Consider the following 27,023-nt stretch of genomic DNA (forward strand, 5'->3'; position numbering starts at 1 on the left):
TTTTGAACCATAGACAGAAGTGAGGAATTATTATTAGGGCAGTTATTATTATTATTATTATTATTATTATTCATTATTATTGCTTGGCCAAGGTGAGATGTGAATACAGATCTAATTTTAGAGCCCATGTCTCTAACCATTATACATATATTCTTTGTTTATACACCTAACATAAAATTAATATATTCTTGTTTGTATTATAAATAATTTATTTCTAATAATTCTATATTTATTAAATTCTACCTGCTAAGATATATGCTTTCAGTGGGCTTTGTTACTTTCTTTGCCTGCCCCATATCTGAACATTATATTTGAAGAATCCCCTGCTTTATGAAACAAAGCTCACCTTCCATAAAAGAAGTTGAAAAAGCCTCACACTCATTCTCTCAGCCTTACTTGCAACTAGAAGGTGGGTGCAAGACCAAGACTCTACCAATCCCATAACTTTGAATTGGAAATCTGTGCTGCGAGAACCAGTGACTGTGGGAAAAGCCAGCCTAAGAAAGTTAGGAGCTATGGCAGTGGAGGGATGGAAGTGTTCAGGGGAACATATAGCTGTAAGAACCATAGTACCCCTACCCAGTGAAGTTGCCTTGATAACTCTACTAGGACAGTTCTGCGGTTTTGGACATTATTCCTGACTTCATAGTTTCCACACCTGGATTTCTGGCCTATTGTAAGTTGTTCAATATCATTTTAATAACTGTGTCTTCTATTTAATTTAACCCGTCACTTTATATTGTTTGCAGCTAAGAGCCTTGATTGCTATGCTTTTTTAAAAAAAAATATATTTATTTTGAGAGAGAGAGACAGAGACAGAGAGTGGAGGAGGGGCAAAAAGAGAGAAGGAGAGAGAGTGTCCCAGGCACTCTGACAGAGCAGAGCCCGACACGGGGCTTGAACTCACCAACCATGGAATCATAACCTGAGCCGAAACCAAGGGTCTCAACCAACTGAGCCACCCAGTGCCCCATCTATGCTTCTTGAAAAAAGGATTATGTCTTATATTATCCTTTATCTTTTATATTGCTTTGCAAATGACAGGTAGGTAGTGAAGAAATTCTTTACCAATTTAATTTAATTCATTGATTTCATCAAATTTCACTCTAGAACCATGCCCTCCCAAAACAAAATAGTGCCATGAGGAATTCCCTCTCTTGGGATTTATCACCCTCCCTGCCCCCAAGCTATTTGGCAATTGATTTCATATTATTTGCCTGAAAATATTAGAGACTTTACATGAATTTTTCTGTGGCCACATTAGGTAGAGAGACAGGCAGGTAGAATTTATTGAGCGCTTAGTAAGTGCTACGTGCCTTATATTCATTGTCTTATTTTATCCCATCAACCAGATGAGAATAAGAAATTAAGTAAAGGTTATACCTGAGGCATAGTCAAGATTCATTCTGTCAGTCATCCTCAGGGACCTTGCTATCAGTCAGCCTACCACCACTTTGAAAGTATACAAGGGAAGATGATGCTGAAGTCAAATAAACATTAATGCTGGAACGGGGCATTAAGTTTTTAAGCTGTTTTAAGGTAGGAAGTTGCTCTATGCCCTTTGTCCCTGTAATTAAGGGAGTGTTTATACTCTATGGGTATGTGCATGTTAATATCATAATATTCATAAATGTGTCAAGAATTTATCAAACCATTGCTAGTCAGTCACTTTGTTTCTTTTTTCTGATAAACAGAAAAAAGTTAAAGATTTATTTCTCAGTAAAAGAAAGCCATTCATTGATAGTTTAATTGATTTCAAATGGCCCTTTTTGTCACCTTTAGAAATAAATATTGATTATAGATATATATTCTGAAACATTTTTGTACTTGAACCCCTGACATAAAATGCTGTTTGAGTCTAAACTTAATCAAATTTACTGCCCATTGATAAGCTTTAGTGGACAGAAATAGAAAAAATACGTTAAGGATGAGCTGGCCTTAAGTTGAATAATTGTGGCTGTTCTGATTACAATTGTATCAAAACAGTTTAATATGTGAGCAGAAGACAGAGAGTATTATAAATTACTTGCATATGCAAAACAAAGTTGTTACTTTAATGTGTCTTTCCAATTCTACCTTCTCTTCTTAGTGCTTATGTAAATAAAGGTCATGCTGCTTGTCTACAACTTTCTAGTTGTGAAGATACATTAGCAGAATGTTCCTTAAAAAACAAGACTCTTTTAAGATCTAAGGACTATATTCAATGTAATACTAACAATACCTACCATTTGGAATGCCAGTTTTGCAGTGAGCCCTTTACACTGATAAGCTTACTTAATCTTCACAACAGTCCCTTGGGTAAGTACAATGTCACACTATTTTACAGATGGGGAAACTGAGGTTTAAGTAATTTAAAATACACATTTGGAAGTGGTGACAATAGAACTCACTTAATCCTCAAAGCCTAATTACAGAGTATGATAATTTAACCATGTTGGTGATGCTTATTCATCGAGTTAATAAAAACAACATGCGCTTAAGAACACAACTTGAAACTGTAGCTCATAGTCAATTAAACACATACTTACTGGTACCTTACTGGGTTTAGGAAATCATCAAACAAAATGGGGAAAATTTTGTAAAAAGGGGCTCATTAAAGAGCCAGCAGAAGGATTTATTTTAAGCCAAAAGGGGTTTGGGATTCTCATTTTAACCATCTCTCTCCTCTGGGAAATCTGAGACAATGAGAATGCTTTATCAGGTTTTCCAGAAAGAAGAAAACAGATAATCTGCCCTATTCTCCATTGCCAAGTAGGGGATGAGTGACATTCCTGGAGCAATGAGAAATCCTCAGTCCCTCTAATCACTCTGTTGTAACATTTTAAAGTCCCAGTGGGCCATAATGCAACTCATGCACCCGGAGGAATGGATGGAATATATTTAGACTCAGTGTGGTCTTTTGCTTTCTTCTAGGGCTGGTCTAACGTGTTACTTTTCAAGACCTAATTTCTAGCATTTTAAGCTTCTTAGTTAAACATCATGTGCATCCATAACTCAAGAAGAAAACCAAAAATATATGAGAATAATCTCTGAAGCACAATATGCCATATAAAAAACAATTATCTAAAATTCTCACTCAAACAAAAGAAAGTTTTTCCTCTTTTTGTTTTGGCCATGGAAAGCAGGAAGAAAGGATCAAAGATTAAAGGCTTCTTTTTGATATTCTTTCCTGGACCTTCACAGGTTCCCCCAAAGAAGATGTGTTAACGATTATTATATTCTTTTTTTTTAAATTTTTTTTAACGTTTTATTTATTTTTGAGACAGGGAGAGACAGAGCATGAACAGGGGAGGGTCAGAGAGAGAGGGAGACACAGAATCTGAAACAGGCTCCAGGCTCTGAGCTGTCAGCACAGAGCCCGACGTGGGGCTCGAACTCACAGACCGCGAGATCATGACCTGAGCCGAAGTCGGCCGCTCAACCGACTGAGCCACCCAGGCGCCCCGATTATTATATTCTTGTAAATAACATTGAGTTGGTGAAAAATACCTCTTGATCACAAACTTAGAAGGTGTGTGAAGTGGGGTGAAGATTCTTGGCTCTTCAGCCCAACCGTTCTTTTTTTTTTTTTTTTTTTTTTTTTTTTTTTATGTTTATTTATTTGGAGAGAGATTGGGAAAAAAGGGAGAGAGAGAGAGGGAGACAGAATCCCAGGCAAGCTCTGCACCATAAGCACAGAGCCCAACATGGAGCTACATCTAACTGTGAGATCATGACCTGAGCTGAAATCAAGAGTCAGAGGTTTAACCAGCTGAGCTACCCAGGCACCCCAGCCCAACCATTCTTTACCTAAGATCCACAGAGGCAAGACACTGCACCTGTACCAGAAAACAAACAAACAAACAAACAAACAAACACCATGAATAGCCTCAGGGATTTCTACCTTGCTATTCTCTGCCTGCAATACTTTTTCCTCCCTTCTTTGCCTAGCTCACTCCTACTCATCCTTCAAACCTAAAGCTGGAATTAATGTCTTAGCATTGTCTCTCCTAATTTCCCTCTCTCAAAGCACCTGTACCCTTTATTCATGCAGTTGTTACAGTTGTCATGTTTGTGGGTTTTTTTCTCTTATAATCAATGCTGCTTTCTTTCTTGACTGTAAACTCCACAAGATAAGTACCATGGTTATTTTCTTATCATTCCATCCACAGTGCTGAATGCAAAGCATTGTAAAATTCAAAGTATTTGTTGAATAATAAATAAACAAATGGATTGTTGGACAAATAGAGAATAGCCAGCCCAGCCCATTTTTGGTTATCATTTGCTATATTTAAGGATCTCTGTTCAGTTTTACCCTCAAACTGAGGCCATCACTGCCTCCTCAAATTAAGGAGAAAAATATTAGGAAGGGAAAAATGAGACTACGGTGTTTCATTAAGCCTATTCTCACAATGTAAAGGATATGCAGATATCAGCTGCCTCCTCAGTCTTAAAAAAATGGAGAATAAGTAGCCCCTCAGTGGCCAGTCATGTGGGTTTTTTTTTTTTGTTTTTTGTTTTTTGTTTTTTGTTTTGTCATTAGGGCACTTTGGTGGATCATATTAACTGATTTTGAAGGATAAACCAATCTTACATTCCTGGGATAAGTCTTACAGGGTCATAGTGCATTACCATTTTTATGTGTTATTAAGTGTGATATTCTAAGATTTTGTTGAAGATTTTTGAATCATGAGAGATACTAAACTATAATTTTTCATTTTTGGCAATGCCTTTCTTAGGATTTGGTATTAGAGATATGGGGCCTCCAAAATGACTAAGGACAGTAGGCATCCTCTATTTTATGTAAGTATTCGTTAGCTTGGTGTTTTTGCTTGTTTGTTGTTTTGCTTTCTTAAATGATTGAATTCAAAAGTGAAGCTATCTGGGCCTAGAGGTTTTTTGTTTATTTGTTTGTTTGGTAGGGAGATCTGATAAATGCAATATCTTTACTAAACATAAAGCTGATCACATTTTCTTTCTTCTTGTGTCATTTTTGCCAAGTTATATTTCTACATAAATGTTTCTGTATCTTCTAAGAGGTTGAATTTTGGCATAAAGTTGTTCATAGTATTCTCTTATTGTTCTTTTAATGCCTATAACATCTGTAGTGATAATCTCTTTTCATTATTAATATTGGTGATTTGTGTTCTTCCTTTTTTTTAATGTTTATTTTTAAGACAGAGAGAGTGAGCGGGAGAGGGGCAGAGAGAGAGGGGAGACACAGAATCTGAAGCAGGTTCAAGTCTCTGAGCTGTCAGCACAGAGCCCTGTGAGGGACTCCAGCCCACAAACTGTGAGATCATGACCTGGGCCAAAGTCGGCCACTTAACTGACTGAGCCACCCAGGTGCTCCTGTGTTCTTCCTTTTTTATTGATCAGTTTTGCTAGTGTTTTTTCAATTTTGATAGCATTTTCAAAAATCATCTCTTGGCTCAGCTAGTTTTCTCTAGTATCTATTTTTTACTTTATTGATTCCTGTTTTTCATTATTTTCTTCCTTTGCTTCTTTTATATTTACTTTACTCATCTTTTCTATAGATTTTTGTAGATGAAACCTTGGCCACTGATTCAAAGTAACTACTCTGATATGAGGATTTGAAGATACAAGTTTTTGTCTAAGCCCTGATTTATTTGCTTTTCCAAAATTTTAATGTATTTTCATGGTCATTCTTCTCAAAATATTTTCTAATTTCTCTTGTGATTTCCTCTTTGCCTTATTAATTTTTTGAAATTGTGTTGTTTTACCTCCAAGTAGTTGGAGTTTTCCTAGCTATAGTATTATTAGTAATTTCTAATTCAATCCTATTGTGATTAGAGAATATATTCTTTGTAGTTCCTACCCTTTTAAAATTTATGGAGGCTTATCTATCTTGGGTAAATATGCTGTATGCAATTAAAAAGAGTGGGTATTCTGTACCCAATGGATGTATTGTTCTACACATGACAATTAGATCAAGATGGTTAATAGTATTGTTTGTATGTTCTCTGTTGTTGCTAGTTTATTTTCTAGCCCTATCAAATCCTGGGGGAGGGGTGTAAAAATATTCCTGCAATATTTGTGTAATTTTTCTTCCTCTCATTCTGTAAATGTTTGCCTCATGCATCTTAAAACTATTATTTGTGGCATATGATAACTGATATGTCTTCCTGATTAATTTCCCTTTAATTATTATGAATTGCCACTCTTTATCTCTAGTAATATTATTTGTCTCAGAACATATTTTATTTTATATTAAAAGAGCCATCTGGTATTATCATGCTTGCTTTTTGCATGGTTAATCTTTTTCTATACATTTACTTTCAATGTATCTATGCCTTTATACTTAAAGTAGGTCTCTGTGGTCTCATATAGAAAGGTCTTACTTTTTATATTCTTTGATAATCTCTGCTTTTCAATTGGATGAAAATATTTAGACCAGAGGTTAGCAAACTGTGACCCATGAACCAAATCCAGCCTATGTCCTTTTTTATGTGGCATATTGCTAAAAATGGCTTTTTTATATTTTTAAAGAGTTTTGAAAATGAATGTACTGAGAAACCTTAAGCCTGGGTGGTTACCTTTGACTGCACTATTGATTGACTTTAAAATTTGACCTCTTTTCATTTTTTCCTTCACTGGATACCCTATCAATACAGCTTAAAATTGTCCTTACTTTCTGGGAAGTCACATTATCTTGTAATTTCATGTGTAGCTTTTGGTCAACTTTAAAGTTGTATATCTTTCATATCTCTTTTCATAAAAAAGAAGTCAGGTCTCCCTGTGAAATTTCATTTTTGTTTACTTTTGTTCTTCCTTCTGTCAGTCATTTCTGTATCCAATTCTTAGAAAAAAATTCCCTTCCATTTGTTCCATTAACAAATTTATAACCATATCGCATACACTTTTATTGACACTATTTTTAAAAAGTTTAAACGATATACAAGAGTAGCCCTGACAAACACATCAACTCATTAATAGTTTGTTTTATAAAGTTATTAAATTGGCTGTAGATCCACTTACTTCTCTAATTTAGCTTATATTTACCCTACTAATCAATATGGTTATCCATTGTTTCCCTCAAAAAAGGTATTTTTAGAGGTGAAGTATGAGATATTAATAGCTAACATTTATTTAACACTCTATACGATAACCGGTTTTGAATTATTTATAAGAATCATTAGATTTAATTGTGTGAAGTACCCTTTGAATGCCCATTTTCAGATAGGGAAACTGAGGCACAGAGAATTTAAGCAACTTGCCCAAGAGTTCACAGACTAATAGAATCAGAATTTGGGCCCAGGCTGTTTGGTTCCAAAGCCTGGGCCATTAAGAACCATTCTTGCCCCACAATGCAACTGAAAGAGCATTGTATTTGGGGTCAGGAGACCCAAGTCAGAGCCATTGACTTGTGCCAGACATCAATTAAGTTCTTCAGAAAGTGGAGGAGTTATACCAGATTGTTATTAGGTGTTCTTTTAGTTCAAAATAGTATGATTATTTTTATTTACTTAGATGCCTTGTCACTTTCATATAAAGAAGAGGCAAGGATAATCAATAATCATAAATACTGTCACATGGGCCTTTTATCAAGGTCTAAGTATGTGACAGAACTGGAGTTTGAGCACAGCTCTGTCTGCATCCAGAGTTTAACACTCTGTCAGAGTTGGCCTCATGAGCACAAGACCTGGGCAGTCAAACAGGGCCCTGTCTTGGTATAAGCATGAGGGGACTCGTGCTTGATATAATGGTCTGCTGCCACTGTCTGAAATTCATAATTTGTGAACAAGAGACCTCTTATTTTAATTTTGTACCCCACAAACTTATGTCACCGGTTCTGCTTTCAAATCCATCTACAGTAGTCTTGTGCTGCTGCACTGACAGCAGAAATTCATTTGGCATGAGGGTTAGGGCCAGGACATGCTCACTGATATGGGGACATGATTTGTGATCCAGTACCTACTTAGAGACAACTTACGACCCATCAGTGAATCCTGAATCTCTTGGGTTGACGGTCTCTTCTCTGTTGTTTCTTGTCTTTTGGGTTCTGGAAGAACAGAGTTTTTCATTACATCTTGTTAATATCTGAAGCCAACTTCTCTGAGTCAGTATCAGTTATCTTTCTAATTGGAGAAATAATGAAACATATTTACTTAGATCTCACATAGACAAAGAGAGAGAAAGAGAGATTTCTCAATGTGTATTCCTGGTTTTCTCTCTGAACACGATTCCTAATGCTAATATTATGTATTCTTTGTTGGCTGTGATGTTAAGTTTTCCATTCCATATGAAAATTCAAAATTTATATTTTAAACAGAACAAGGTTTTATTCCACCCTGTGAAACTACTTCGCATTTGACTTACTTACTCCCACCCAGTCTTACCCCCAGGAGAATATCTCAATGATAAAAGAAACTAAATTAAAGCTGTTTTCCACAAAGAATATAGCCTACTAATGCTTCTTTGATATCACAGATTTTTAAAAATCTGTCTTTTAAAATGACCCTCCATTCTCTCTCTGCCTCTCTCTCAGTCTCTCTCTCAGTCTCTCTTTCTCTCTCTCTCTCTCTCACACACACACACACACACACACACACACACACACACACGAGGGCATGGTTTGCCATTTTTTAACATATGCTCCTGCTTTACAAAGTTAGTTGAAGCAAACTTGTCAAATGCCAAAGTGTACAGTATGAAAATTTCAACAAAATGTCAGGAGAAATGGGAAACCTAGTGAATTTAAGAAAATCTGTCATAAAGATTGCATTGCATGTTTCTTTCTGCCTAACTTTGGGTGACATATGGAAGTTTAAAAATATAACCTAATGATGTGTCTTTATGATAAGAAGTTTATATAACCTAATTGCCACAAAACTGTCATTGCTGGTTAATTTATTAGAGTAATAAGATATTATACTCTTAGAACTTAGTTGGAATAAATTCTTCCCAACAACACTGATGGCCCCTGAACCATAAATTTTCTATTTTTGATGCTTGTTTGAAACCTGGGAAGATGCACATGTGGGCATACTATTCTTTTAACCATTTTTCTTGGAGCACTGGTATGGATACCATACCAGTGATCCAGTGATAGGTATAAGTTAGGGACAGTGATAGGTGAATTAGGGACAGTGCTGTGAACCTTCTCTTATGGGAGAAGCCTAAGTGTAAAGGATTGGGAGGAAGGAAATAGAGACTAATATAAAGGCCTGATCATTTATGGGAAGTATGAGCCCTCAGATTCCACCCAAATGCTAGCTTTTTTTTTTTTTTTTTGGAAATAACCTTAGGTTCACAGAAAAGTTGCTAAGATAGTACAGAGAGTTCACTCAGGATTTTCACCTAGCTTCCCCTGATGTTACTATTTTACATACCATGATAACATTTCTCAAAACTGAGAAATCAACATGGGTAAAATCCTATTGAATAAACTAGTCTTCATTAAGATTTCATCAGTTCTGTTCCAGAATCTAATCCACGTGTTGCATTTAGTCATCATGCTTTGTTAGTCTCTTTTAACGTCGCAGTTTCCCAGCCTTCTTTTTTATTTCATAATCTCAGAACTTTGCAGAGAACTTGCTAAATATTTTCAGAATGTCCCTCAGCTTGGGTTTGCCTCGTGTTATATCTTGTGATTAAACTGGTCCACCCAAATATTTAATCTTCTTCCATAAGAAAGTGCATGAAATCCAACAGTGCTGACTTGAAAGCAGGAAAGAGCAGGGCTACATGACCATATTTGACTATGTAAAAGCCAAGGTGATTAACTGGAGTAATAGTCTATTAGTTTAAACATTGGCTGAAAATTTACCATATAGATATTTATTTCACACACAAAAATATTACCAACAATATGTCCCAGACACTGTGCTTTATATACGTTGCCTATTTTTATTGTCAAAACAACCTATGATTCAGGTGTTAGTAGTATTATTACTGTTATTATAATTATCATCATCATCATCATCATCATCATCATCATCATCTTTGAGTTGAGGAAATTTAAGCTCAGGGAAAGTTAAGTTCCCAGTAGTACAATTCAGTACTGTCTGTGGAATGCATCCTTAAACCTATGTCTTTCTGATTCCAAATACCTTACTATTTATTCATTAAACAGTAAAAATTTAACTATGTGATTCGTTACCCCTTCTGTGAAAGAAGCCCATGTGTTCCAGAGGTGTATTCCAGAGGTTTTTAATTGAGTTATCCCAGATATTGATATTATATTGGTTAAAATTTTTATGGAAACATTTCTTTTATGGATATTGGTCAAAAACATACTCTAAAACATTCCTTCATCCCCTGTCTTCCTCTCTCTCTCTCTCTCTCTCTCTTCCTCTGTCTCTCTTTCTCCCATCTCTGTTTCCTTCTATATATAACACACACATACACGCATACATATTACAGATACGTGTTTGTACGTAAGTATCTATCTATATGTATCTGCAAATATAATACTCGATATGCGATCTATGAAAAATCATGCTTTCTAAACAAATCTCATTAATTGGTGAAATTTTTTATGCTTCAGTGCCAAGATGATATTAGTCAAAGTCTACTTTTTTTTTTTTTTTACACTTTTGACATGAGTCAGTAGAAAGAAGGAATTTTAGGAGTATATTTTAGAAGTTTAAATATCTACAGTTTTGGCACGGTGCCACCTACTAAATTAGATGGTTACAAATTATTAAACTAAAACTTATAATGGTTTGTGCCTTAATTTGGATGCACCACATTCTGGCATTGTTCCCATTGTCTATTGTTATAACAAAGTGCACTAAATTGAGAGTTACTTATTATCTAGTTCAACAATTCAGTTTTAAAGATAAGTAATCAATATCTCTAAGGTCATTAATCCGGTTAATGACAGAATCATGGCTAGAATGTTTAGGTTGTAAATTCCTTCCTCCCTGATATTCTAGGATTCTGAAAAAATAAATTGAGCTAAGGATTGATAAAAATAAAGTTTTCTAATTTAAAATTTTTTCACGTTTATTTTGAGAGAGAGAGAGAGAGCATGTGCACAGGGGAGAGGCAGAGAGAGGGAGAAAGAGAGAATCCCAAGCAAGCTCTATGCTGTCAGCACAGAGCCTGATGTGGGGTTTGATCTCATGAGCTGTGAGATCATGACCTGAGCCAAAATCAAGAGTCAGAAGCTCAACAGACTGAGCCACCTAGGTGCCCCTCTAATTATATTTATTTTGCACGTATGATTATAAGAGACCTATAGTATACTATGTGGGTATTATATGTGATTTTATTTCCATTTTTACCACAATTAAAGCAAAACTATATATTCATGATTAAGGTAGTTAATCAGCATGTTGCCATTGAAGGCTAAATATTTGGTGATACATTAAGCTTTATTTAATTATTAAAGATATTTTTAAAATCTAAACATTATCTGATTTTATGGAGGATGTTGCATATTGGAAGAATGATTAAATGCATAGTGACCAATATATCTCATCTAGAGTTAAAATTAATAAAAACTATATGCCAATAAAAATGTGATTTATATACTAAAAAGCCAGCATCAGAAGCAAATTATATGTCTCAGTTTGAAAAATGTTGATAGGCTATAAATAATAAATTTCTGAATAATGAACCTTTAAATGGTTATTTTTAATATATCAATGGACATAATTTTAAAACCTTCTTTTGACATCTTTGATGAATGATATCTTGAAAATATTTTCTACTGAATCTTTCTTTAAATTTTTTTTAACATTTATTCATTTTTTTTTTTAATGTTTATTTATTTTTGAGACAGAGAGAGACAGAGCATGAACGGGGGAGGGTCAGAGAGAGAGGGAGACACAGAATCCGAAACAGGCTCCAGGCTCTGAGCTGTCAGCACAGAGCCCGACGCGGGGCTCGAACTCACAGACCGTGAGATCATGACCTGAGCCGAAGTCAGACGCCCAACCGACCAAGCCACCCAGGCGCCCCAAACATTTATTCATTTTTGAGAGACAGAGAGAGACAGAGCATGAGTGGGGAAGGGGCAGAGAGAGGGAGACACAGAATCCAAAGCAGGCTCCAGGCTCTGAGCTGTCAGCACAGAGCCAGATGCAGGGCTCAAACTGACCAACCATGAGATCATGACCTGAGCCGAAGTGGGACGCTCAACCAACTGAACCACCCGGGTGCCCCTCTACTGAATCTTTCTGAAATGCTTTTTCACAAGTCGGAATCAAAGGGTGGGTGACTCCTCTACATGACATCTATAGATACGTCGAGCACCTAATAAAATCACTTTCGAGGAATACGTCTTGAAACAGAATTTCCCACTATTGCAAATCTTTTCATAGATTCTTGGAATTATGGCCAGCATTTTTGCTCCTAGTGGAATAAGAGCAACTTGAAAATGAACGATGTATGTATTTAGTTTGTGATCAGAAATCGTAGTTCGGTTGTCTGTGACGTGACAAACCTGCGTTTCGAACTCTTTCAAAACCTGCTTTGGCTTTTCTGTGCCAGTTTTATGAGGCTGAGTTGAAATTAAATCCTTAAAGCTGTTAGGATTTATGTATTAATATCTCCCTAGATTTAATTATGTATGTGGTTCATTTAAAAAGTGGCATTTGAAAATCTCTAGACGTGTTAGTCTTTAGTAGTTTATTTATTTAAACTAACAGTTTCTTATATCATGTTTTATTTGATTTTAGACTTTTTAAGTACTTTTACCTATATAGTTCTCTCCTAAAGAAAAATAGTTGACATGACTCACATCTATTGCACAGGGTTAATTACCTATTTCAGCACAAAAATAAAAGCAATGTGAGCAGTTATTGGCATTAGGTTATATATAGATTGTGTGTGGTATAGATAATCTACAGTCTTCACACAGCTAATTTGTACCAATGAGTTGTTAACACATATGCTCTTTGATTCTATGAAATCCTTCAAAGGGCTAGTTTGACAAAAATATTTTGACATAATAGAAAAGTTTCAGTTTACTCTGATAACTTCAAAGGATACATTTTCAACAGAGTGAAGTAGGACACATCAGGCTGGAGGATGCCTTAAGTGAATGTAGCCTCTCAGGTTCCCAGGAGATTTGGTGGTATTAGTACTTCACCTGTCTCTGGTGAGAGACTGTCAGGACACAGGAAGCCCCATGCTGGGATAAACAAACCTGCCATACCAACAACTCCAACATGATCAACATACACTGCTATGTGTATGGTCTGCAAATATGTCAGTAATTCACAAAGCTAAGGGCAGAGTGAGCGTGGTAGGCTCCGTGAGGGAATACAATACCACAGGATTAGAAAATGGACATTTCATTTATTTTAATTACAAATATCACATTTGAATTTGATTGTGATATATAAATATAAATATACAAAGTATAAAATTTCTTTATCATCCCTCCTACAGCATCAGTAGATTATATAGCCCCTCTAGAACTTTTTTCTATGAATACTGTTTTGTGACCACCCCCTCAGGACTGCATGCATCATGAGTATCCTTCAGTGTCAATGCTGATAGGTATCACTCAATTTTTTTTTCAACACTTGCCTAGTATTGCATCATATGGATGTGCCATAAATTGTTGAATCATTATGCTGTTGATGAACCTTTATGTCTTCCCTGAGTTTTCAATATCATATACAGTGAAAGCAATGAAAAGTACAGTTTACCTGTCTTTGCGCTCTTGTATTCCATAGCATATTGGGTTAGTAGAACTGGAAGTGTTGGTTGAAAGGGATATTTCCATTTAAAATATTTATAAATAAATTGCAAACAGTATATTTTATCAATATTTAACATTTTTTGCAGTCTGATTGGTAAATACTGATTTCTCTAATTAACCTGCATTTTTCTATGACCACTAGTCAATTTGTGCATCTCTTCAAATATTTATCAGATAGTGATGTTTTTATTCTATCAATTTTGGTATTATGCTAACTTTTCTTTTTGAAATGTTTTATTTTCTATTTGGGAAAGGATAACCCTTTGTTTCACATTTATAAAGATTCTCTCATCTGGTCATTTGTCTTTTCATTTGGTTTATGGTGAATTGCATCATAAAGAAGTCTAATTTTTTATGTGGTCTAATCAACTGGTCTTTTGCTATCTTGCCTTTGGGTGTGGTTTTATGCTTATAATATTCTGCTACCCGAGAATAATGAATATGTTCTTATATAATCTTATATATTCTTTAAATATATTGGTATAGCCCTATATTTCCATAACAAGTTAAGCTTCTTAAATTCTTTGGCAGAATTCTAAGTGCTGGTCAGCTTCCCAAAATGTATAAAGAATAGTCCTGTGTATTCTCAATCAGAGGAATGGAAGGAGTTGGCAGGCCACATTTTGCAAAAATGTAGTGTATTGGGGTGCCAAACTTCATATTTTAGTTTCCTGTCTTTACTATAGAGATAGTTACATAATATTAAAAACTATTAAAGCTTTTACTGTGGTATTAAATCACAATAAAGCCCTTTAGGCTGGGAGATTTTAGGGGGAGAATCATGTCACTTTTTAAAATGTTAGCAGAGATCACAAGCTTAAATAAATCTATGAGGGCCACTTAGGTTAAGTACAAACCTCATATGGGTGAAAATAATGATTGGGTAGGTCCATTACACCAAACCACAGATTTTAGTTTTCTAGTGGTTATTTTAGAAGAATAATTTGGACATGAAGGGAGAACAGCTTGAGCTTAGAGTGCTCTAGCTTGTCCAGTGAAATCCAGGGATCCGCTCAACTTCTGAATATAAGTTTCTTCATATTACATCTCAACACTCACACAGAGACACAGACACAGGCGCGCACGCGCACACACACACACACACACACAATATTAAAAGCTAATTATGTGATAGGCACTGTTCTAGATTCTTTACTTGACTCTCTCACTTGATCCTCATAATAAGGAACTAGGAACTGACTATTCTTTTCCTTGCTTTCTGGGTAAGGAAACAGAGGTGTAAACAAGGTAAATCACTTATGTAAACTGGCACAGGTAGAAGTGAGGGAGGCAATTTGGACACTGGCATTTTGATTTCAGAGCCCAGGGTCTCACCCCTGCACAGACCATGCACCTCCTTACAACTCCACTCCAGAAATAAAAATAAATAAATGAAAATGACATAGGGAACACTTGTGTAGCACTTCATTATTTTGCAAGATAATTTCACAATCTTAACACATTTAATTATCCCAGCCATCTGCTCAATTCCCGAGGTTAACTTTATTATCCTGGATATATGGACGGGGGAACTGAGGCACAGAATTTTTAAACATGTTGTCAAAGGCCACACAAAAATTAATCTCAGACCCCAGCATAAAACACAGATTTGTATCTTTCCAGGGTGATAATTCTACTCTCCTTCCCCATAACAACAGCAAAGACCACATTGGAGTAACGTGTTTAAAACACACCAAGATTTTTAAAATGTAGCAATAGAAGTATCAATATAGCAGTGGATGTATAATTTAAAGTGGGTTTTTGCACACAGTGTCTTTAGACTCAACTGCCTTTTATTGGAAGATAATATTGAAGAATTAAATGTATACAAGAGACAAAATTTATTTTATTTGAAAATGCATAAAATGGAAATATGCTCCAAGCTTATTCCAGATTTGACAGAAAGGACACTTCAAATTGAAAAATAGAGGCTCCTCTAATCGCCACATGTTCTCCAATTCTTCCTGTGCTGCTCTTCAAAAAAAATTTTTTAAGTTTATTTATTTATTTAGAGAGAGATAGCGCAAGTGGGGGAGGCGCAGAGAGAGGGAGACAGAGAATCCCAAGCAGGCTCCACACTGTCAGCTTGGAGCCTGATGTGGGGCTCGAGCTCACGAAACCTGATCATGACCTGAGCTGAAACCAAGAGTCGGACACTTAACCAACTGAGCCATCCAGGCGCTCCTCTGTGCTGCTCTTCAAACTGGCTGACTCCTTTTTTCCTTATTGTTTTTGCAAATGCTTTTATCCCCTCCTTCTGGGGTATACTTCCATAGCCAACTCTCACAGCTTCACCTGGCTTATTCCTAACCACATAGCTTAAATATCCCTTTTTAAAAATAAGTTTTCCCTCACCAATAAAATTAACTAAGCCCCCTTATTATTAAGGCTTTTAGTACCAAGTACTTTTAGCTCTTCTTGCAATACATAATTATGTATATATTCTGGTGTTCATTTGTTTAGTGTCTGTTTCCCCATTATTCTCCACTAGGGCATGGACCATGTTTATGTCACTCAACATTCAGTATCTAGTGGTTAGCACAGAGCATGATATAGAGCAAACAATCAGTGGTTATTTGTTGGCTTAATAAAATAAAATATTTTTTCTTTCAGATTTTATGAGTGTAAGCATTCTTAAACTACTGAATGCTAACAAGCTAAGATCCATTTCCCTATTTTCTATTTTGCCACCAAGAATCTTGCCTCCCTACCTAAGAAGGAAACAACCTTGAAATACCAAGGAAAATGTAAAATGACTATTTCAAGCATCAATAACCAAGATTGTTTCTGTTTGTTTCATAAAGAATTTTCTAAATAAGAGGGCCTTTCCACGTCATCGCTACTGAGAAAGAAATGAGATAAAGGTTGCTGAAACATGTATTTACAGAGAGATGTTCATGAAAGATTTTGCATTAAAGACTTCAAAAATGATTGATGTACTAGAATTCAGTTGGGAGTGTGTGCGAAGCACATAGAGATACAGTTGACAGATATTTGCATCTGGAGTAGAAGAGAATATTTATCTCAGCTTTTTTGATGGGGACTCTTAGATTAAGAAAGACTAGAGGAAATCTGAGACCTTGAACTTCCTGGAAAAGGTTACAGATGCTCAACAGAGAGATTCCAACTGCAGCTGGGGATTTCTCATTCTGTAGTTGACTTCATGGGTGTCTAGACAGTGGTCCCGGGTAAGAATGTGCAAAGGGGCAACAGGCTAATAATTACCATTTTGGGAGTAGAAAATCAGGAATACAACTTAGAGGATAAAGGAAGAAGTCACAGCAAATGTAAAACTGTGTAATCTCACCTTCTTTTACTTACTGTCCCAAACAGTGTACATCAAGAGACAATTCTCTCCCCAACTCTCAGAATAGGGATATTGAGTGGAATGCAAGTGGAGAATATAATCTCTCTGAGGAAAGGATTGTGTTTGTCTGGATTACCCAATACAAGGCCTGCCCTATAGTAATTGTATAAACATTTGGTGTTGAATTAATAAAACTCTCTAAGAGATCATCTCTTAACCATATCAAAACTGTGAATTTATATCATTGGCACATGGATGATGCTATTAGTAAATAGGCATTGGATGAATGAGTGGATGAATGGATGAATAAATGAATGAAGGTGAACACTTATGGTTATCACAAGAGAAGTTTAGGGCAAACTCTCCACTTTTCTAAGTCTTAACTTAGAAAACAAACTGAGAAGCATGTTCTCTTCTACTCCATACCCAATTATACACTTCCATATGGCAGGTGAAAATTCCAGCCACCCATCTATATTTTATAGTTAAAAATAATAAGAGGTAGGGCCTTTGAGTGACAGTGACATAAGATGTCAGACACCATGGGCTCAGGAGTAAAAGTTCCTCACAATTTTTGACTGTTGGAAGAACGGGAAGAAGGCCAGAAAGGAGTAGGAGATGGCACAGGTAGCTTGAATCTAGAAGATGATGAAGACATGACACTTAGAAGATGGGCAGGGATGATAACTGGGCCTCCAAGAACAATTTGTGAAACTGGATATACAGTCGCAAAATAGAATTGGATCTAAACACCCAGAAGCAACCCCCTTTGTAATATTTGTAACAAAAATTAATAGGAATGGAGTTAATAGTTCTAATGGAGTGGAGGACCCAAGAGCCATATCATTGTTAGCAAATGGCAGAATTCATATAGCATCAAAGTTGTCCTGTAAGAGCTCTGGCGCCTAATGATGTCTAAAGAAAACCTGAAACTCCCTCAGCCACCTGAAGGACAGTGTTACAGCAGTTAATCAAAAGGAAAAACCATAGGCATCCCACCCCCATTCAATTTAAGTAGTCTTCATTTTCCCTTCATTTTCTAGATACGTCTCATAGACCTCAAAGTACTGATAAGAAAGTTCCCATTCAAAGGCAGTTTATGTTAAGATACTAAAATGATCCTATTTTTTCATGCATTTGAAATATATAAATTGTGCCATAACAAAAAATAGATGTATAGGAAAAAAGATGTCTCTAAGAATGTATTCTTTATTTCACATTTATAAAGTTAGCTTTATAGTTGTGTTAACAATTAACCTACTTCATGTCTTTATTTATCTAGCTGACCACACATTTTTCTAAGGGAGTGTTTCTTGAATTTGGAGAAACTGACCCTTATCGGAATTTTAGAACTACTCCCATAAATCATCTCCCCAGAAAAAGGCGTGAATATCCTTTAACAAATTTTTGCTTGTAACCTAAGAGCTTTTGCTAAGCCCTTGAAGGCTCCTGTGTACCCCAGGTTAAGAAACTTTATTATAATGGGAAAATTTTAACACCAACTCCATATTTGATGTTATTATATATTATTGTTGTTATGTACTATTACAATGTGTTTATTTTTATAACATTATAACATGTTGCTATATTTTGGTGTTATGTTTAGGTGACATGGTATTTGTTTCAAAATACTCTGTGGTGAGTGTTGGATATAGGTTAGCACTGCCCAATAAAACATTCTGTGATGATGGAAGTGTTCAACTGTTTTGTAGAGTTATATTGTCCAGTATGATAGTCACTTGCCACATGTGGCTGTTGGGGCCTTGAAATGTGACTGGTGTACATGAGGATCTGAACTTCTGTATGTTATTTAACTTTAATGGATTAACAAGTGCAGACATATTTTACTGGACAGTACAGTAACAGACCAACATAGGTGGAATATCAAGTGATGACCTTAAAGTTGGGACTATGACTGTTATTGAAACTGTTATATGTTTGGAATGGTCCATAATAAGCCAGACACAGAAGGACAAGTACTGTATGATTCCGCTTATACAGGGTATCTACAATAGTTGAATAGAAGTAGAGAGTAGAACGGTGGTTGTCAGAGGCTGTGGGTTCGGGAAAATGTGGAGTTCATTTTTTTTTTTATTTTTTTTTTAACGTTTATTTATTTTTGAGACAGAGAGAGAGCACGAACGGGGGAGGGTCAGAGAGAGGGAGACACAGAATCTGAAACAGGCTCCAGGCTCTGAGCTGTCAGCACAGAGCCCGACGTGGGGCTCGAACTCACAGACCGCGAAATCGTGACTGGAGCCAAAGTCGGCCGCTTAACCGACTGAGCCACCCAGGCACCCCATGGAGTTCATTTTTAACAGGTAAAGTGTTTTAGTTTTGCAAGATGAATGAGTCCTAGAAATCTGGTGTGCAACATTGTGCCTATAATTAACAGCACTGTATGGTACACTGAAAACTGTCTTAAAAGGGTAGAGATGGGGCTCCTGGGTGGTTCAGTCAGTTAAGCGTCCGACTCTTGACTTCGGCTCAGGTCATGATCTCATGGTCATGGAATTTATCCCCACCTTAGGATCCATGCTTATCATGGAGCCTGCTTGGAACTTTCTCTCTCATCTTCTCTCTGTGCCCCTCCCTCACTTGCATACATGCTCTCTGTCTCTCTCTGTCTCTGTCTCTCTCTCTCTTTCTCTCTCTCTGTCTCTCTCTACCTCTCTCTCTCAAAATAAATAAACATTCAAAAAAGAAAAACAAAGTAGAGATCATGTTACATAGTCCTACTACTATTAAAAAAAATAGAATTTTCTAAAATTAAACAAAAATAACAAAAATTAGAGGGAAAAACACTTGAATAGACAAATGAAGGAGAAACAATTAAGTCTGGGGCACCTGGGTGGCTCAGTCGGTTGAGCATCTGACTCTTGACTTCAATTCAGGTCATGATCCCAGGGTTGTGGGATTGAGCCCTGCTCAGGCTCTGCACTGAGTGTAGAGCCTGCTTAAGATTCTCTCTCTCTCTCTCTCTCTCTCTCTCTGCCCCTCTCCCCAGCTCATTCACTCTCACTCTCAAAGAAAGAAAGAAAGAAAGAAAGAAAGAAAGAAAGAAAGAAAGATTAAGTCTTTAAAACCTAGTTCTTTTGATGTCCATCCAGAGTTCTCTTTGAAGGATGACAGATGTTTATTGGATTCTTGGCAGTATTTCCTCAAGAGAGGTTGCCAAGAGACTGGCACAAGGCGATGCATGGCAGGAGTGGAAGGCTCTGGGTATCCACCGAGCTGCGTGAGTGGAAGATGGAAGCTTGGTCTGTCACAGTGAAGAATAGGTCTTTATGACTAGATTTTAGGGTGAGTGTGAACAGTGATTTAGAATTAAGCCATGGAGCTTACCATTGTATAAGAGACAGAAACAACACGTGTATAAGCCAGAAGATTTAGAACCAATGAGTATGATTTAGGTCCTTGAGAGACAAGTCATGTGACAATGACTCTAGGAAGGAGTAAGAGCTGAATAAAAGGACAATATTCATTTGCCCAGCAAGGAAAGAGTGGCTGAGAATAAGCAGAAGTATTATTGATATAGAATCATTCATTCACAAGACTAAAGACTATGACCCAGATAGAGGATTGTGAGAGTTCAAAATATGATCAGTAAGCTCAATGGAGATAGATAGATTTGTGCTATGCTAGGAGATAGGGACCTTCAGTTTTATACCCCCTTAATCTGAGTGTCTAAGTCATTTTGGGAAAGTCTCTGATGAAATACTTCCCCACGCCATAACAATGTACTGTCCAGCTTTTTCAGACTAGCTACAGAAGACAGAGCTCTTCCTGAGAGTGGAGGGGATCTGAGCCAGAAGCCCTGACATTTGTTCCCATTTGCCATTTGAAGTTTCTTCTCCATCCTTCTCCCCCTTGCCTGTCCCATATTTTCTCTTCAATGCCATGGGTCAAGATTAGACAAAAGAAATACTTTTTCAAATCTCCATAGCAAGGTTTAGATTAGATTGCAGCACTTCACTCTAAGGCGTAACAATATCAAAAAGCAAATGAACAGAAAGCCTAACAGGTAGCCAGACAATATATTTTATTAGTAATATTAAAAGGATTAAAGTATATTAAAAGTATATTGCATATCCAGTAGTATACTCTGTGTTTATAAATATTACCTTAGTTGATCTATATGCCAGATTTATGAAATAGATATCATTCTCACTTAATAGAAAAGAAAACCAAGGTAATTTTTGCCTAACTTGCAAAGCTAAAAAATGTCAGACTGGACTTGAATCTGAGTTTGACTACTCCAAGGCTCATACTCTTAACCACTTCAGTATATTTTCTTATTTCATGGTCAGCTTGGAGACTTCTAGTGGGTTTCACCTTACCTGCTTCCTGACCTGCCTCCAAGTGTCAGGGGCATGTGTTTTTTTGTTCTTTTTAAATCTTTTGTAAAGAACACACTGATAACTGCCTCCTCCCTTCAGAATAAAGCCCATCTTCTTCCACAGGGATGTAGCCTCATCCTAAGACCTCAACCAGTCAACCATATCTGCACATAATAAATAGATCATTCATTCAGATCACCTGTAGACTCTCCCTTTCCCTCCCTAGTCCCCTACACTGGGTACCTCTCTTGTCTTGTGTTCAGAGGAGGGCACAAGTTCACTTCATATCCATTTCTTCATCCTAATTCTTTATGAAGATGTTGTGGTAGTACTGTTGGTGGTGGTGGCTTGAATTTATTGAATACCTCATATATCCAAGGAGCTATACTTAGTTCTTGACACATTGACAGTTGTCCCAACAGTGGATCATGTGATCTCCATTTTGCAGTTATAGACACCAAGACTCTGAAAATTTAAGTGATTACCCAAGGTCACTCAACCTGGTAAATGCAAATGCTAGGACTTGAATTCAGCTTTGCCTGGTTCCAATACCTACATTTCTTTTACCGTAAAAGGTTAAAAAGGAAATAATATGTACAGGGAGGATTGAAGCTCTCCCTAAATCTGCCATTTGGGTACCAGCATTTGTCTCTCAACATCTTCTCTTGTTCTGAAGTATTGTGGTAGGACCTGTGAAGTCAGGTAAAAATCTGTTTGTTTTAGAGCCCATGGAATTTTTATATCTTTCCTCTGACTCAAACTTTTACTCACCCTTACACTCGATAAAGCCCATTTCTTATTCCCCTCATAAAATCATGAGAACAATTGATCTCATGTCACATCATGTTGTATCAATACACAGCCATTTTATTTCCACCTGACTATAGTCTTTCATTCTTGTTTCATGTGATCAGTATGTGATCACCCTCAGGTTTATAGCACTGTGTTGTCAAAAGTTTCTGCATTGCCTAAAGCTTGATTTAGTTCAGCTCTAGCCACTCTATTTTCCAATTTTCAAAAGTCAGATTCCTTTTTCACAAGAGCATTGCATGTCCTGAACAGAAAGGTTACTGACTCAGCATTGCTCTTGAAACTTTTCACAGGAGGTGAATTTCCCCCAACAGACAGTCGCAATGCAGCTCAGTTCTTAACTCCCAAAGTCAGAAGTTGTTATTTGCAAATGCAATTGGTAAAAAGCTGGTACACTTGAGTTCTAAGTAGAATCTGAATACCATTTGAGCATGTCACTAAGAAAAATAAAGGGAAAGGAATTTTTAAAGTCCAGAATTTTGATAAGCTACAGTGAAGGTGATCTGGCTTTTCATAAAACAATAAAGTTGCTTTCCATTGCCCAGGTGATAGCTTATACTCTAAATGGTAAGTTAAGTTCCTGAAGAGGTAAAATTTTGTGTAAAGTTGTTTGTTTGTTTGTTTGTTTGTTTGTTTTATAGAGTTGCAGAATAAAGCAGACCAGATTCCAATTAATAATAGACTCTATTTCAGAGAGTATGTTTGATAACGTGTGGTTATCAGAACACTGGTATCAAACTGACTTGGGATGTTTTATCTTGGTGAGCATTGAGCAATATATAGAATATGTTGTATGCAGGAAACTAGTACAACATCGTATATCAATTATGCTTCAATAATAAATAAATAAAAATAGGTTTCTAAATTCAAACTTAATGAATCAGATTCTATAGATGTATGGCCCCAAGCAAAAAAATTTAAGGACAGAAAAGTCATTTATAAGGTAATTAAGTGAGATCAGCTCCATAGAGTTAAGGGGTATTGAGCTCTCAGTATTTCGTATCTATTACTGTAGTAATTGGCATCCTTTGCCTCTCATTTGCACCTTGCACCTTTCTTCTTTCAGGCTTCTTCCACTAATTTTTCATATTTGCTCTCTAGAAAGAATGCATTCAGCACTTCCACACTGTGGCACAAATAACTTGCAATGATTTCAAGGGTTATCCCTCCTAGGAGCAGCATATACAATCTAACATTTATTAAACCCTAAGCTTTATTTCAACCAAAGGAGGGAAATGCTAAGAGTACAATTTGAGTTGAGTCAGGGAGAGGAGATAATTGGAAGTGGTGGGCAGTGGATGCTAGAAATAATGTATGAAAATATGCTCTGTGGTCAGAGAGTGTTGACTCATCATCCAAAATACTTTAGCACCTAGAAGGCGAAAACCAATGTAATAGGAGTGGAATGAAATTTGAGAATGTGTTATTGCAATATTTTAATAGAGATAATCTTGTAGGTATATTGCTCTTTGATTGATGTATGAGTATTTTAAGTATATTTGCAGTGTTTATGAATATAAGCTTACATCTCAGGGAGAGAAAAAGGCAAATCTTTAAAACCCAGAACATTCAAACACTCAAACACACACACACACACACACACACACACACACACACACACACACGACACAAACCCTGCAGTACTAATTATTCTGGGACCATTAAGGACATATGTTTGCAGCTCCTTATAAGTTTCACAGCATGGCCTGTGTTGCCCACCATTTTGGTTTTGCTTTTGTTTTTGTTGGTATTTAGCTTCATTGAACATGTGTATTATATTGTTTAGACAACTGTAATGGGTTTATGTTTTAAATAACTCTATCTTTCACTGAGCACCAGCTCCTGGAGACCTCACCTTTCTGTTTTACTCAATCACTATATGCGCAGCACCTACATAAAGATGACCAGGTAGGTACATGGCTCATGAAAGATTAAAAATATGTTTTAGATGTTTAAAATGACAATAATGTCATTCCTGATATAGTTTAAATCAGAAAGTAAGAGAGTATAGTTTACTGATGAGTAATGAGAATGAGGAGATTATATCTCTAGTATAGCTGAATGACTTTAGAAAGCCACTTCTCTAGACTTTTTTATCTTTAAAATGAGACCATTCAACTAGCTGTCCCACGACCTGTGGGAGTGGACCCCTCTCACCTTATGTTCAAAATTGTATCAAACACTCTGGCTTGAATTAAACTATGACTGATTCTGCTTAATAGTTCTTAATTTTACTTTAAATTTTAAATATGTGCTTTTCAAATGTACCACATATTATGTTAACGAGACTTACAAGTTTCTGGTATTTTATCATTAATGGCAGTACCTTTCAGAGCCATTGTAATCAATTTATATCAAGTTTTAATTTTAGCAAATAGGACTAGTTTAGGGAAATTCCTTTTACTTAGTCTCAGAAATTCTCATAACTCCTTTTCCACTTATGCTAGTAGTAAACACATCACCATGATTACTATTAGCTTAAAACCAGAAATGGTACCAGTTGGTGAAAACATGTGTTTACCCCCAGAACTATAAAAATATCACATGACCTCAATCCAAGTAAGTCTTGCCATTAACTTGTTTTAAGGGCTAGAGTCAGTTCACTGGGAATATATTTAATTATAGGTATTGTAGGAAATTAAGGTTATTGTAGAAATAATGGCTTCTTCCCTCATGAAGTTCATATTTCAGTATAATTATTAAGATCAACTACTTTTACTCTCATGTTTATTAATAACATTACTTTTATTGAACATTCACTATGTGTTACCTAGTTGCATAATTTAGCTTACTTAAGTCACATAACAACCTCCTCTTAACTGTAATTAATCCTCCATTTTACAGATGTGGAAACATAGCTTCCAAAAGATTAAATAAATTTTACTGAAGCATGAAGCTAGTAAACCCGTTTTCTTAAATTGTTCTTTCACAGTTCTCAAAATTTTCAATCTCACAGAAATAGAGTAGAAAAATTGAAATTGGAATCCCAACAGGGAATTTCTTTTTAACTGGTGCAAAAAGGTGCTTTTATTGTGGCACAGGGTAAGGATCCATGAGCAGAAAGAGCTGCGTTTGGGATTGTGAACAGAGACTGATTATATACTCTTAGTTTCAGGGGGAGGGGTAGAGATAATGTAAGCCTCTAAGGTATTTTTGCATGTTAAAGAGTTTTGGAGCCTGGAGGTTTAGCTAGTGTCAAGATAAGGTTGCTTTTAGTCTCTAGCAAAACTTCATCATTAAGGCAGCCTTGAGTTCCTTGAATGTCATGCTCTGCACATCTAAGGTATTTATCAGTGTGCTACACATTGTAAGGAGATTTAAAGTGAGCTACCTTTCTCTTGCCTTCCTTCTCCTCATCTGTAAGCACTCATGAAATTTAGCCCCTCAAGGCCAAATGCCTGGGGATTCTCTTCCCTTTATAGGCTCCCTGGTGTGCTCCTCTGCCTTTTGCCCCTCTCTATGCCCAAGGTTCCCTCCCTCACTCCCTCCCGTGGTTGGACCCATGGAGTCTAGGTTCCCAAAGTCTTCACCTGTTCTACCCTCTCCAGTAGGGCCTCTTCTCTACAGAATATCTTCCTCATTAGTTGTGGAGTCTGTTCGGTCAGTCTTTGGGTCCCTTTCCGGACTCTTTGCTCTGAAGCAAGTAATTCCTAGTTGTATTCACAGGACAAGGTGAGTTCACAGTCCCAAGAGGGAAATCCTAACTAGATTTCCAATCTAAATAGCATTATATATGGTTGTTAAGTACTTTGTATTAAGTATAATACTCTATTTAGACAAGTTATGAGTTAAAAGATATTGTGGACTGATCTGCAAATGTATCCAGTCTTCACATAGGAAAGTAAGTGCCACTACCAAATAACTTTATTAAAAAAAGGCTTTCTGTAATTAGAAAAATAAGTGTTGAACTTCCTGGGTTCCTAGACCACATATAACTTAGCTAAAACTAGTTATTTAATAACACGTTGAACATTTATCTTGGAACATTATGTAAATTACTTTCTACCTTAAAGTACCCTTTGCTATCAGAGGACTTGCAGTAAGAACAATTCTTGTTCCTTTCTTTGTAGGAGGCATTGACAACTCCATTTTGTTTGTCTTCTTGTTTTTTTATAGACTTCAAATAGCTAATAGAAAAATTCTTGTCAGGTAGAAAGGACTTCAACTGCATTTATTGCTGAGACTATGTTTTTCTCAGTAATGTAGGTTTAATCTCTCAGTAAGATTGATATCATATGCATTTCTTCCTCAGTAAACATTCTCTGTAAAAATGAAAAGTTTACTTCAGAGACTTAGGACTAATTCTTGAAGAGGAGCCACGATTAATATCCTTAGAGAACAAATTTGAGATATGGAGACCCTGTTCCTCTGTTGGCATTTTCCGTAATGCTTGTGGGCTACCAAGGCTTTTTCCGTATGGGTGTTCACCCACATATGCGTTTGACCCTTTAGACACTCAAAACTCGAAACATGACATTTATGCCTATATACATTTTTTAACGATTATTAACCAAAACTTCAAAGTTTGACAGTTATGACTTCCAATGAAAAAAAAGCTGTATTTTGAAGAGTTACAGTAAAATGTTAGTTTAGGTAAAGCTTGAATGTTATCATCAGCACAAGTATATTTAAATAATCTGACATAGCTTCCCTATGTTCCACCCATAGTTTTTATTCCTTTGTCTCTGTTTTTTCTTTCCTCCTTCCTCATTTATAATTTTCTCAAATTACATGAACTCTCCTTACTATACATACCAAGGCTACCTTTTTAAACATTTAAAAATGTGCAGTAAATATTTTCCGCCAATTGTTTTCTCACCACACTTATCACATGACCCATTTGCCTTGCCACCTGCAATGAAATTGACCATGATTATAGCAGCAACTAAAATTTGTTGCAGGAAAT

The 27,023-nt window shown here is 36.3% G+C and overlaps 1 protein-coding gene and 1 pseudogene across 5 annotated transcripts in view; both read left to right on the plus strand.

Moving 5' to 3' along the window:
- The window catches only part of GABRB2 (gamma-aminobutyric acid type A receptor subunit beta2), a 233,118-nt gene that overhangs the window by 126,803 nt on the left and 79,292 nt on the right, over nucleotides 1-27,023 (plus strand). The gene's annotated exons all lie outside the window — the stretch shown is intronic.
- Nucleotides 17,498-17,938, plus strand: LOC122201595 (annotated as a pseudogene).

The sequence above is a fragment of the Panthera leo genome, chromosome A1 (genome assembly GCF_018350215.1).
Source record: "Panthera leo isolate Ple1 chromosome A1, P.leo_Ple1_pat1.1, whole genome shotgun sequence".
Lineage (NCBI taxonomy): Eukaryota > Metazoa > Chordata > Mammalia > Carnivora > Felidae > Panthera > Panthera leo.